The following is a 14,877-nucleotide window of genomic DNA, read 5'->3' on the forward strand; positions in this document are numbered from 1 at the left end:
CGCTTTCAGTTTGCCATCTACTTTGATGTGATCAAGGCCAAGAAGAATCTCTTTGTTAATGTTCGCTCCATCGACACGGATGCCATGGAGAAGGATCCCGAATACTTTGGTGAAGCTCTTCAGATGTGTACTTAGCTCAACATTCTCAGAATCATGCAGTTCAACAAGGACTTTGATGCGGATTTAGTGGCTCAGTTCTTTGCTACTGTCCATCTTGGAACTGATGCAGAAAGGACTCTGACCTGGATGACAAATGGCAAGTTACTGTCTGTCAAGTGGAAGGCTTTCATGGAGTTACTTCATGTGGAAGATCGCGGGCTTGAGACTCCTGTTGGCTTTCGCCCTCACCACAACGTCAACTCCACTCACAAGCAAGCCCTCTGGCCCCACTGCACTGTGAAGGTTCACCCTGTGACTAAGAAGGAGACCTATGAGTTGTCTGCCTACCTGGACATCCTTCATCGTGTCTTTCGAGAGACCCTCTTTCCTCGCATCGGGAATCTGGATATGGTTCACTCCTATCTCGTGGATATGCTTCTCTTCTGCCAGCGTGAGAAGGAAGCAAACACTGGCGAGTCCCTGGACATCTCTCATGTTATGTGGTCTGAACTTCTCACTGCCGTTTCTGAGCGCAAGTGCCCGATCTATGGTCCATTCATCATGTTGCTCATTGAGAAGGCCTGGAGACGTTCCTTTCCCGCGGAGCAGCTGGAAACTGGAGAGTTGGTTTCTCATGAGATCAAGCGTCTGAGGAAGAAGGATAATTGGGGCACCGCCATTCCTACATCTGGGGTTCCATCTTCTGCTGCTGCCATGGAGACCGAGGGCGAGGATGAGGCCGATGATGACGATGAGGATTATGTGCCTTCTGGGACAGAGCCTTCTGCGGCAGAGCCCTCGTGGGCAAAGAAGCTCAAACACAAGATGAAGAAGCTGTTCTGCATGGAGTCTCACGGTCAGTACATGACTCATGTGGCTGAGAAGAAGGCAAGGGGACGTCACAAGGAGCTTATGCGTCAGTTGGGTGCGACAGTCACCAGCGGCTCTGAGGGTCAGATCACTGAGGAGGAGGAGTGGATCCAGCAGCACTGTCCGTGGACCAATTCAGATGCCGAGCAGTTTCCAGCCGAGGATGGTGGTGCAGATGATCACGCAGAGTCCTGATGTTCGAGATCCTCAGCATGCTCTCACCTGGAGCCGTAGGTTAGCTCTTTGCCCCTTTTGATGTCTCGATGCCAAAGGGGGAGAGAGTTTAGGGATTTGCATCGTTGTGTTGCGAGTGTGTATTTGTCTTTGTGCTTTCGTTGTGTTTGCTACCTTGTGCTTTGTTTGGTTTTGTGTTCTGTGAGACCTAAGTTCTAGTCATATGGTGTGAGACATATGCTACCTTATCCTTATCATATCTTTATCTATGTTTCTAGTCTTTTGGTATCTCATGAGTTGCATGCTTATTATGTTATATATCCTGCTCACTTGAATAACGCTTAGGTTGTTGGTCTCTAAAATACAGGGGGAGTGTTGATCCTAGTATGTGTGTCGTGCAGTCCAAAGCACTTATCTTGATGGCACACATCTAGGGGGAGCCCGTCTATATTTTAGAGATTTGGGGGTTTGCTTATGTCCTTTGTCTGTTCTCGTTTGTGCAAATCCCGTATTGTCATCAATCCACCAAAAAGGGGGAGATTGTAAGGGCATTTGTATCCCTTAGATGTTTTGGTGATTGATGACAATGCTTTTGCGGACTAATCGTGTGCATTGAGTGTTTTCAGATATTCATCCTTTTGGCACGAGACGATTCCCTCCCCTCGGAGCTTGAAGCGAAGACGGTGTAGTCCTTTCGAATTAGTTTGGTGGACTAGTTTCATAGGGATCACCGTACTATCAAGAGGGGGTCCGCTTTGGAAAGGCTAGGGCGGAATCATCACGTACACTTCCTTTGCCCCCCTTTGAGTCTTTCCGCTTCAATGATGGGCTCGTTCCCCTTCTCAGTGTGCCCTCCCTGGTCCCAACGGTAGTACCGCGGGCCGGAGCAGTAGTACCGCTTGGGTGCTACAAGCGGTAGTACCGCTCTAGAGCGGTAGTACCGCTCCAGAGCAGTAGTAGCGCTGGTAGCCCCCAGCCATAGTACCGCTGCGGTCTCGTGCTAGTACCGCCTCGATTCGAGGGGTCTTTTTCGTGTCGGGTTTTACGGTACTAGCCGCGGCAGTTGGGGCCGTAGTACCGCTCGTATGCGGTAGTACCGCCCTGACCACCGCGGTAGTACCGCTCTGGGCCCAGCGGCAGTACCGCGAGGGGGAGCGGTAGTACCGCTGGCCAAGCGGTAGTACCGCTCTCTGCGGGGCTGATGTGGGGGGTAACGGTTGGATTGTTCCCCCCACTATATAAGGAGGTCTTCTTCCCCAAAGTTGACTCACCTCTTCCCCCAAAAGCTCCATTGTTGCTCCAAGCTCCATTTTCGCCTGATCTCTCTCCCTAGCCAATCAAACTTGTTGATTTGCTCGGGATTGGTTGAGAAGGCCCCGATCTACACTTCCACCAAGAGAAATTTGATTCCCCCCATTAATCCCTAGCGGATCTTGTTACTCTTGGGTGTTTGAGCACCCTAGACGGTTGAGGTCACCGCGGAGCCATAGTCCATTGTGGTGAAGCTTCGTGGTGTCGTTGGGAGCCTCCAATTAAATTGTGGAGATTGCCCCAACCTTGTTGTAAAGGTTCGGTCGCCGCCTTCAAGGGCACCAATAGTGGAATCACGGCATCTCGCATTGTGTGAGGGCGTGAGGAGAATACGGTGGCCCTAGTGGCTTCTTGGGGAGCATTGTGCCTCCACACCGCTCTAACGGAGACGTACTTCCCCTCAAAAGGAAGGAATTTCGGTAACACATCCTCGTCCCCACCGGCTCCACTCTTGGTTATCTCTTACCTTTACTTGTGCGCGCTTATATTGTGTTGTATCCCTTCCTTGCGTGTGTGCTAGTTGTTGTTGCATCATATAGGTTGCCCACCTAGTTGCATATCCAGACAACCTACTTTGATGCAAAGTTTAAATTGGTAAAGAAAAGCTAAAAATTGTTAGTTGCCTATTCACCCCCCCCCTCTAGTCAACTATATCGATTCTTTCATCAAGCCATAAGAATAATGGGTGTTGGTCAAATCCTACCCATTGAGGAACCCCTTGTGGCCGAAGGAGAAGGACAATGCTCCACTCAAGTGGAGCCATCACCAACCCAAGACCCACACGCTTCCAAAGAACAAAGTGAAGGCCCTCAACCTCTTGAACAAGATCAAGGGCAAGATCAACCTCAAGATGGTGGTGAACCACCAAATGATGCCCAAGGTCAAGTTCTCCCCTTCGAGCAAGTTCAAGATCACGACCAAGCTCAAGATCAAGAACAAGCTCAAGACAACGCTCAAGATGATCAAGTTACCCCTCCTCATTTCACATCCGAGGAGGAATTAGAGCGTCGTGCCGCGAAGATTGCTTCCAAGCTCACCACCAAAGGCCATCTCATGAAGAATGTGGTTGGAAGCCTAAGAAAGGGGGTAAGCACTCGTAGACAATTAGCAAACTATTGTGAACATCATGCGTTTGTTTCATGTGTCGAACCCCAAAAGATTTATGAGGCGCTTGAGGACCCGGATTGGCTCAATGCCATGCATGAAAAACTCAACAACTTTGAGCATAACCAAGTGTGGAAATTAGTGCCAAGGCCAACCGGAAATCATAATATCATTGGAACCAAGTGGATTTTCAAGAACAAGCAAGATGCTCATGAGATCATTGTTCGCAACAAGGCTCGTTTGGTTAGCATCCATGGAACACTTAAATTTTGAAAAACTTCATGAGCTACCTCCGTGCATGCAACAAAGTCAAATTAGGATTAAAAGGTTCTCCGGAACATTGGAGGTTTGAAGGAACAAAGTGTTGGAAATATGCCCTAGAGGCAATAATAAATGGTTATTATTATATTTCTTTGTTCATGATAATAGTCTATTATTCATGCTATAATTGTATTGTCCGGAAATCGTAATACATGTGTGAATACATAGACCACAACGTGTCCCTAGTAAGCCTCTAGTTGACTAGCTCGTTGATCAACAGATAGTCATGGTTTCCTGACTATGGACATTGGATGTCGTTGATAACGGGATCACATCATTAGGAGAATGATGTGATGGACAAGACCCAATCCTAAGCATAGCATAAAAGATCGTGTAGTTTCGTTTGCTAGAGCTTTTCCAATGTCAAGTATCTTTTCCTTAGACCATGAGATCATGCAACTCCCGGATACCATAGGAGTGCTTTGGGTGTGCCAAACGTCACAACGTAACTGGGTGACTATAAAGGTGCACTACGGGTATCTCCGAAAGTGTCTGTTGGGTTGGCACGGATCGAGACTGGGATTTGTCACTCCGTGTGACGGAGAGGTATCTCTGGGCCCACTCGGTAATGCATCATCATAATGAGCTCAATGTGACTAAGGCGTTAGTCACGAGATCATGCATTGCGGTATGAGTAAAGAGACTTGCCGGTAACGAGATTGAACAAGGTATTGGGATACCGACAATCGAATCTCGGGCAAGTAACGTACCGATTGACAAAGGGAATTGCATACGGATTGATTGAATCCTCGACACCGTGGTTCATCCGATGAGATCATCGTGGAGCATGTGGGAGCCAACATGGATATCTAGATCCCGCTGTTGGTTATTGACCGGAGAGGCATCTCGGTCATGTCTGCATGTCTCCCGAACCCGTAGGGTCTACACACTTAAGGTCCGGTGACGCTAGGGTTGTAGAGATATATGTATGCGGAAACCCGAAAGTTGTTCGGAGTCCCGGATGAGATCCCGGACGTCACGAGAGGTTCCGGAATGGTCCGGAGGTGAAGAATTATATATAGGAAGTCAAGTTTCGGCCACCGGGAAAGTTTTGGGGGTTACCGGTATTGTACCGGGACCACCGGAAGGGTCCCGGGGGTCCACCGGGTGGGGCCACCTATCCCGGAGGGCCCCGTGGGCTGAAAGTGGAAGGGAACCAGCCCTTAGTGGGCTGGGGCACCCCCCTTGGGCCTCCCCCCATAAGCCTAGGGTTGGGAACCCTAGGGGGGAGCTTCCCCCTTGCCTTCGGGGGCAAGGCAACCCCTTCCCCCCTTGGCCGCCGCCCCCCCCCCCTTGGAGATCCCATCTCCCAGGGCCGGCGCACCCCCCAGGGGCCTATATAAAGGGGGGGAGGGAGGGCAGCAACCTACACCCTTGGGCGCCTCCCTCCTCCCCTACAACACCTCTCTCTCTCTCTCGCAGAAGCTCGGCGAAGCCCTGCCGGAGACCCGCTACATCCACCACCACGCCGTCGTGCTGCTGGATCTCCATCAACCTCTCCTCCCCCCTTGCTGGATCAAGAAGGAGGAGACGTCGCTGCACCGTAAGTGTGTTGAACGCGGAGGTGTCGTCCGTTCGGCACTCGGTCATCGGTGAATTGGATCACGGCGAGTACGACTCCGTCATCCACGTTCATTGGAACGCTTCCGCTCGCGATCTACAAGGGTATGTAGATGCACTCCTTTCCCCTCGTTGCTAGTAGACTCCATAGATGCATCTTGGTGAGCGTAGGAAAATTTTAAATTATGCTACGATTCCCAACAGTGGCATCATGAGCCAGGTCTATGCGTAGTTACCATGCACGAGTAGAACACAAAGTAGTTGTGGGCGTTGAGTTTGCCAATTCTTCTTGCCGCTACTAGTCTTTTCTTGTTTCGGCGGCATTGTAGGATGAAGCGGCCTGGACCGACCTTACACGTACACTTACGTGAGACAGGTTCCACCAACTGACATGCACTAGTTGCATAAGGTGGCTAGCGGGTGTCTGTCTCTCCTACTTTAGTCGGAACGGATTCGATGAAAAGGGTCCTTATGAAGGGTAAATAGAAATTGGCAAATCACGTTGTGGTCATACATAGGTAAGAAACGTTCTTGCTAGAAACCTACAAACCACGTAAAAACTTGCAACAACAATTAGAGGACGTCTAACTTGTTTTTGCAGCAAGTGCTATGTGATGTGATATGGCCAGAAGATGTGATGAATGATATATGTGATGTATGAGATTGATCATATTCTTGTAATAGGAATCACGACTTGCATGTCGATGAGTATGACAACCGGCAGGAGCCATAGGAGTTGTCTTTATTATTTTGTATGACCTGCGTGTCATTGAATAACGCCATGTAAATTACTTTACTTTGTTGCTAAACGCGTTAGCCATAGAAGTAAAAGTAATCGTTGGCGTGACGACTTCATGAAGACACAATGATGGAGATCATGATGATGGAGATCATGGTGTCATGCCGGTGACGAAGATGATCATGGTGCCCCGAAGATGGAGATCAAAGGAGCATGATGATATTGGCCATATCATGTCACTATTTGATTGCATGTGATGTTTATCATGTTTTTGCATCTTATTTGCTTAGAACGACGGTAGCAAGTAGGATGATCCCTTATAATAATTTCAAGAAAGTGTTCACCCTAACTGTGCACCGTTGCGAAGGTTTGTTGTTTCGAAGCACCACGTGATGATCGGGTGTGATAGATTCTAACGTTCGAATACAACGGGTGTTGACGAGCCTAGCATGTACAGACATGGCCTCGGAACACACGCAATACACTTAGGTTGACTTGACGAGCCTAGCATGTACAGACATGGCCTCGGAACACGGAGGACCGAAAGGTCGAGCATGAGTCGTATAGAAGATACGATCAACATGGAGATGTTCACCGATCTTGACTAGTCCGTCTCACGTGATGATCGGACACGGCCTAGTTAAGCTCGGATCATGTTTCACTCAGATGACGAGAGGGGTGTCTATCTGAGTGGGAGTTCATTAAATAATTTGATTAGATGAACTTAATTATCATGAACTTAGTCTAAAATCTTTACACTATGTCTTGTAGATCAAATGGCCAACGTTGTCCTCAATTTCAACGCGTTCCTAGAGAAAACCAAGCTGAAAGATGATGGCAGCAACTATACGGACTGGGTCCGGAACCTGAGGCTCATCCTCATAGTAGCCAAGAAAGATTATGTCTTAGAAGCACCGCTAGGTGATGCACCAATCCCACAGAACCAAGACGTTATGAACGCTTGGCAATCACGTGCTGATGATTACTCCCTCGTTCAGTGCGGCATGCTTTACAACCTAGAACCGGGTCTCCAAAAGCGTTTTGAGAAACATGGAGCATATGAGATGTTCGAGGAGCTGAAACTGGTTTTTCAAGCTCATGCCCGGGTCGAGAGATATGATGTCTCCGACAAGTTCTTCAGCTGTAAAATGGAGGAGAACAATTCTGTTAGTGAGCACATACTCAGAATGTCTGGGTTGCACAACCGCTTGTCTCAGCTGGGAGTTAATCTCCCGGATGACGCGGTCATTGACAGAATCCTCCAGTCGCTTCCGCCAAGCTACAAGAGCTTTGTGATGAACTACAATATGCAGGGGATGGAAAAGACCATTCCCGAGGTATATTCAATGCTGAAATCAGCGGAAGGGGAGATCAGAAAAGAACATCAAGTGTTGATGGTGAATAAAACCACCAAGTTCAAGAAGGGCAAGGGTAAGAAGAACTTCAAGAAGGACGGCAAGGGAGTTGCCGCGCCCGGTAAACCAGTTACTGGGAAGAAGTCAAAGAATGGACCCAAGCCCGGGACTGAGTGCTTTTATTGCAAGGGAAGTGGTCACTGGAAGCGGAACTGCCCCAAATATTTAGCGGACAAGAAGAAGGCCGGCAACACCCAAGGTATATGTGATATACAAGTAATTGATGTGTACCTTACCAGTACTCGTAGTAGCTCCTGGGTATTTGATACCGGTGCGGTTGCTCATATTTGTAACTCAAAGCAGGAACTACGGAATAAACGGAGACTGGCAAAGGACGAGGTGACGATGCGCGTCGGGAATGGTTCCAAGGTCAATGTGATCGCCGTCGGCACGCTACCTCTGCATCTACCCATGGGATTAGTTTTAAACCTCAATAATTGTTATTTAGTGCCGGCTTTGAGCATGAACATTGTATCTAGATCTCGTTTAATTCGAGATGGCTACTCATTTAAATCCGAGAATAATGGTTGTTCTATTTATTTGAGAGATATGTTTTATGGTCATGCCACGCTGGTCAATGGTTTATTTTTGATGAATCTCGAACGTGATGTTACACATGTTCATAGTGTGAATACCAAAAGATGTAAAGTTGATAACGATAGTCCCACATACTTGTGGCACTGCCGCCTTGGTCACATTGGTGTCAAGCGCATGAAGAAGCTCCATGCAGATGGACTTTTGGAGTCTCTTGATTACGAATCATTTGACACGTGCGAACCATGCCTCATGGGTAAGATGACCAAGACTCCGTTCTCCGGAACAATGGAGCGAGCAACCAACTTATTGGAAATCATACATACCGATGTGTGTGGTCCAATGAGTGTTGAGGCTCGCGGAGGATATCGTTATGTTCTCACTCTCACTGATGATTTAAGTAGATATGGGTATATCTACCTAATGAAACACAAGTCTGAAACCTTTGAAAAGTTCAAGGAATTTCAGAGTGAAGTTGAGAATCAACGTGACAGGAAAATAAAATTCTTATGATCAGATCGTGGTGGAGAATATTTAAGTCACGAGTTTGGTGCACACTTAAGGAAATGTGGAATAGTTTCACAACTCACGCCGCCTGGAACACCTCAGAGAAATGGTGTGTCCGAATGTCGTAATCGCACTCTATTGGATATGGTACGATCTATGATGTCTCTTACCGATTTACCGCTCTCATTTTGGGGTTATGCTTTAGAGACTGCCGCATTCACTTTAAATAGGGCTCCGTCGAAATCCGTTGAGACGACACCGTATGAATTATGGTTTGGGAAGAAACCTAAGCTGTCTTTTCTAAAAGTTTGGGGATGCGATGCTTATGTCAAGAAACTTCAACCTGAAAAGCTCGAACCCAAGTCGGAGAAATGCGTCTTCATAGGATACCCTAAAGAAACTATTGGGTATACCTTCTACCTCAGATCCGAAGGCAAGATCTTCGTTGCCAAGAACGGGTCCTTTCTGGAGAAGGAGTTTCTCTCGAAAGAATTGAGTGGGAGGAAAGTGGAACTTGATGAGGTGATAGTCACCCCTTCCGAATCGGAGAGTAGCGCAGCGCGGGAAAATGTTCCTGTGGTGCCTACACCGACTGGGGAGGAAGTTAATTATGATGATCATGAAGCTTCAGATCAAGTTACTGAACTTCGTAGGTCCACAAGGACACGTTCCGCACCAGAGTGGTACGGCAACCCTGTCCTGGAAATCATGTTGTTAGACAACGGTGAACCTTCGAATTATGAAGAAGTGATGGCGGGCCCGGATTCCGACAAATGGCTAGAAGCCATGAAATCCGAGATAGAATCCATGTATGAAAACAAAGTATGGACTTTGACTGACTTGGCCGTTGATCGGCGAGCCATAGAAAACAAATGGATCTTTAAGAAGAAGACGGACGCGGATGGTAATGTGACCATCTACAAAGCTCGACTTGTCGCTAAGGGTTATCGACAAGTTCAAGGGATTGACTACGATGAGACTTTCTCACCCGTAGCGAAGCTTAAATCCGTCCGAATCATGTTAGCAATTGCCGCATACTATGATTATGAGATATGGCAGATGGACGTCAAAACGGCATTCCTTAATGGCTTCCTTAAGGAAGAGTTGTATATGATGCAGCCGGAAGGTTTTGTCGATCCTAAGAATGCTAACAAAGTATGCAAGCTCCAGCGCTCAATCTATGGGCTGGTGCAAGCATCTCGGAGTTGGAACATTCGCTTTGATGAGATGATCAAAGCGTTTGGGTTTACACAGACTTATGGAGAAGCCTGTGTTTACAAGAAAGTGAGTGGGAGCTCCATAGCATTTCTCATATTATATGTGGATGACATACTATTGATGGGAAATGATATAGAATTCTTGGAAAGTATAAAGGCCTATTTGAATAAGTGTTTTTCAATGAAGGACCTTGGAGAAGCTGCTTATATATTAGGCATCAAGATCTATAGAGATAGATCAAGACGCCTCATTGGTCTTTCACAGAGTACATACCTTGACAAGATATTGAAGAAGTTCAGTATGGATCAGTCCAAGAAGGGGTTCTTGCCTGTATTGCAAGGTGTGCAATTGAGCACGGCTCAATGCCCGACCACGGCAGAAGATATAGAAGAGATGAGTGTCATCCCCTATGCCTCGGCCATAGGGTCTATTATGTATGCCATGCTGTGTACCAGACCTGATGTAAACCTTGCCGTAAGTTTGGTAGGAAGGTACCAAAGAAATCCCGGCAAGGAACACTAGACAGCGGTCAAGAATATCCTGAAGTACCTGAAGAGGACTAAGGATATGTTTCTCGTTTATGGAGGTGACGAAGAGCTCGTCGTAACGGGTTACGTCGACGCTAGCTTCGACACAGATCTGGATGACTCGAAGTCACAGACCGGATACGTGTATATTTTGAATGGAGGAGCAGTAAGCTGGTGCAGTTGCAAGCAAAGCGTCGTGGCGGGATCTACATGTGAAGCGGAGTACATGGCAGCCTCGGAGGCAGCACAGGAAGCAGTCTGGATGAAGGAGTTCATTACCGACCTAGGGGTGATTCCCAATGCGTCGGGCCCAATGACTCTCTTCTGTGACAACACTGGAGCTATTGCCCTTGCGAAGGAGCCCAGGTTTCACAGGAAAACCAGGCATATCAAGCGTCGCTTCAACTCCATTCGTGAAAGTGTTCAAAATGGAGACATAGATATTTGTAAAGTACATACGGACCTGAATGTAGCAGATCCGTTGACTAAACCTCTCCCTAGGGCAAAACATGATCAACACCAGGACGCAATGGGTGTTCGATTCATCACAATGTAACTAGATTATTGACTCTAGTGCAAGTGGGAGACTGTTGGAAATATGCCCTAGAGGCAATAATAAATGGTTATTATTATATTTCTTTGTTCATGATAATAGTCTATTATTCATGCTATAATTGTATTGTCCGGAAATCGCAATACATGTGTGAATACATATACCACAACGTGTCCCTAGTAAGCCTCTAGTTGACTAGCTCGTTGATCAACAGATAGTCATGGTTTCCTGACTATGGACATTGGATGTCGTTGATAACGGGATCACATCATTAGGAGAATGATGTGATGGACAAGACCCAATCCTAAGCATAGCATAAAAGATCGTGTAGTTTCGTTTGCTAGAGCTTTTCCAATGTCAAGTATCTTTTCCTTAGACCATGAGATCGTGCAACTCCCGGATACCGTAGGAGTGCTTTGGGTGTGCCAAACGTCACAACGTAACTGGGTGACTATAAAGGTGCACTACGGGTATCTCCGAAAGTGTCTGTTGGGTTGGCACGGATCGAGACTGGGATTTGTCACTCCGTGTGACGGAGAGGTATCTCTGGGCCCACTCGGTAATGCATCATCATAATGAGCTCAATGTGACTAAGGCGTTAGTCACGGGATCATGCATTGCGGTACGAGTAAAGAGACTTGCCGGTAACGAGATTGAACAAGGTATTGGGATACCGACGATCGAATCTCGGGCAAGTAACATACCGATTGACAAAGGGAATTGCATACGGATTGATTGAATCCTCGACACCGTGGTTCATCCGATGAGATCATCATGGAGCATGTGGGAGCCAACATGGGTATCCAGATCCCGCTGTTGGTTATTGACCGGAGAGGCGTCTCGGTCATGTCTGCATGTCTCCCGAACCCGTAGGGTCTACACACTTAAGGTCCGGTGACGCTAGGGTTGTAGAAATATATGTATGCGGAAACCCGAAAGTTGTTCGGAGTCCTGGATGAGATCCCGGACGTCACGAGAGGTTCCGGAATGGTCCGGAGGTGAAGAATTATATATAGGAAGTCAAGTTTCGGCCACCGGGAAAGTTTCGGGGGTTACCGGTATTGTACCGGGACCACCGGAAGGGTCCCGGGGGTCCACCGGGTGGGGCCACCTATCCCGGAGGGCCCCGTGGGCTGAAAGTGGAAGGGAACCAGCCCTTAGTGGGCTGGGGCGCCCCCCTTGGGCCTCCCCCCATGCGCCTAGGGTTGGGAACCCTAGTGGGGGAGCTTCCCCCTTGCCTTGGGGGGCAAGGCAACCCCTTCCCCCCTTGGCCGCCGCCCCCCCCTTGGTGATCTCATCTCCCAGGGCCGGCGCACCCCCCAGGGGCCTATATAAAGGGGGGGAGGGAGGGCATCAACCTACAGCCTTGGGCGCCTCCCTCCTCCCCTGCAACACCTCTCTCTCTCTCGCAGAAGCTCGGCGAAGCCCTGCCGGAGACCCGCTACATCCACCACCACGCCGTCGTGCTGCTGGATCTCCATCAACCTCTCCTCCCCCCTTGCTGGATCAAGAAGGAGGAGACGTCGCTGCACCGTACATGTGTTGAACGCGGAGGTGCCGTCCGTTCGGCACTCGGTCATCGGTGAATTGGATCACGGCGAGTACGACTCCGTCATCCACGTTCATTGGAACGCTTCCGCTCGCGATCTACAAGGGTATGTAGATGCACTCCTTTCCCCTCGTTGCTAGTAGACTCCATAGATGCATCTTGGTGAGCGTAGGAAAATTTTAAATTATGCTACGATTCCCAACACAAAGGCAGACCCACCGGATCCACGTCGACAAGGGCCGTCGTGCTTGGGCTGGGCCAGAGAAGCCCCGTCCAAGCCTAGCAACCATACCTGGCCAAACGGGCCGGTTCTGGCGGGCCGGCACGATAGCCCGTGTGCCTGGCCCGTCACGGGCCGGCACGGCACGAGGCTATGTGGTCCGTGCCTGGCACGCGGCCCTGCTTGGGCCGTGCCTGGGCTGCTATGCCTGGCACGCGTGCCAGCCCGGCACGGCACGCCCAGTAACAGGCCGGCACGGGCACGACCCAGCCCGGCACGGCACGGGAGCACGATGCACATGGCACGGCACGGGAGTACGTGAGCGAGGGAGGGATCCGTTGGACGCTTCGATCGAGGGAGCGGGGGGGTTGGGGGGAGCGGGGCAGCGGGGGTTGAAAAAATCGGGCCACCTCGGGCCAGCACGTTTAGCCAGGGGGCCGTGCTTGGGCCTCGAAGGCCAGCACGCGTGCCGGCCCGGCACGGCACGACTAGTTCGCGTGCCTCAGCGGGCCGTGCCGTGCCTGGCCCGTTTATCTCATCCTTGGCATCCAAAGAGCATATTCCTAACCTACTCCCGTACTCGGACCACGCACCAACCATTCCGTGTTCTTGAAAAAAAAAGAAACACACCAACCATTCCCTCCTCTATCGCACGCAACCCCAGATGCGATCTCCCTTGCGGCTCTCCCCCGTCCCCGCCGTCGCCGTCGCCGGTGCCCGGCCGGCTCCTTCCTTCCTCGCCGCCGCACCCAGCCACTCCTCCCACTCCCCGCCCCCTCGCCGCCGCTTTCTTCTGCGTTGGAGACTTTGCAGCCCCATGCCCGAGTCCAAGATGCAAACTTTATCCCCTCCTCCGGCACGGCGCCGGCGACCCGGCGGCTCCGGCCTTCCTCCCCGCCGCACGCGTAGCCCCTCTCCTCTTCCTTGCCTCCCCGCCCCCGCTTCCGCCGATGGCCCCTTAGCATCACCGCGGATCCAGCTTCCCCCCCCTCCCCCGGGCCGGCGCCGACGCTGGCGACGGCGGCTCCGGCCGTACTCTCCAGCGCACACCTAGCCGCTCCTACTCCTTCTCCTCCCCGCCACCGCTTCCGCCGATGACGTCCCCAAGTCCGCCGCCGCAGCCTACACGCGCCGGAGATCCACAGGTGAGAAACCAAAACTGGATCCTTTGTCCAGCTCCAGCAGGTCAACCTGGTAGTAATTCCTTGCAATTTTATTTTCTGCCCAGCTACGAGACTGGTTGGATCTATCACTTAATGATGCTGCGCCATCTTCTCTGCTCATACTTTCAAGGTAAATTTGGTTGCATCGGCAAAAATATAAGAGTTTGAGATCGTGCTGCTACATTTGATTTGTTTGCAATGGGGTGGTTGTGTTTGTGAAGCGAGCTGGGATGGCTGTTACCACGGCACTGTCATGTGGTCGCGCTCCATGACCGGCGGCGTTGCAGACGTGCTGGTGTTCCGCTGCAGATGCAGCGAGCGCTGCTGCAAGCAGAGCGATGGGTGTGTAGCAGGAGGAGAACCATGCGACAGTCGCGTCTGTACAAGTCGAAGGGATAATAATGTTCACGTGTTTGTTTTACACAAAGCTCACTTGAGAACCATGCGACTAGAATCGGATGGATGGCGAACTGACTGATTTCCTCCATTGGATGACGCCTAGCAGCACCGTTGGCCAAAAGCCGCATGGAGAAATTCCCATTCATAATGATAGATATGCTTCAAGAGATTTGGCACAGTCCCCCCACTCCAACGTGATGGACGCATCCCCATATGGGCTGGGTTTAGGGGTAATGGACAGCCCATACATGTAGGGCCGGTTGAGGGGTCTGTTTCGTAAAAAATAGAGTTAAGATTGGTTACTTGGATCTCCTCGTTGCTTTGCAGCATTTCAAAAAGAAGCCGGTTCTTACACTGGTTTATTTCTTTTCCTTTTATTTTTTCATTTTTATCCGGTTTCCTCCGTTTTTTTTTCATTTTCCCCTTCTCTTTTGTTTGGTTTTCTTATTTCTTCTCTGTTTTTTTTGCTTTTCACAGTTTCTTTCATTGTTTTTATCGGGTTTTCTTTTCTTGCTTACTTTCCTTCTTTTGTTCTTCGGCTTTTTGTTTCTTTCTTGGGTTTCAATGTTTTGTTCTTGTTTTCTTTAGTTTCTTTTTTTCCTTCTCCGTTTTTT

The sequence above is a fragment of the Triticum aestivum genome, chromosome 6D, assembly GCF_018294505.1.
Source record: "Triticum aestivum cultivar Chinese Spring chromosome 6D, IWGSC CS RefSeq v2.1, whole genome shotgun sequence".
Taxonomy (NCBI): domain Eukaryota; kingdom Viridiplantae; phylum Streptophyta; class Magnoliopsida; order Poales; family Poaceae; genus Triticum; species Triticum aestivum.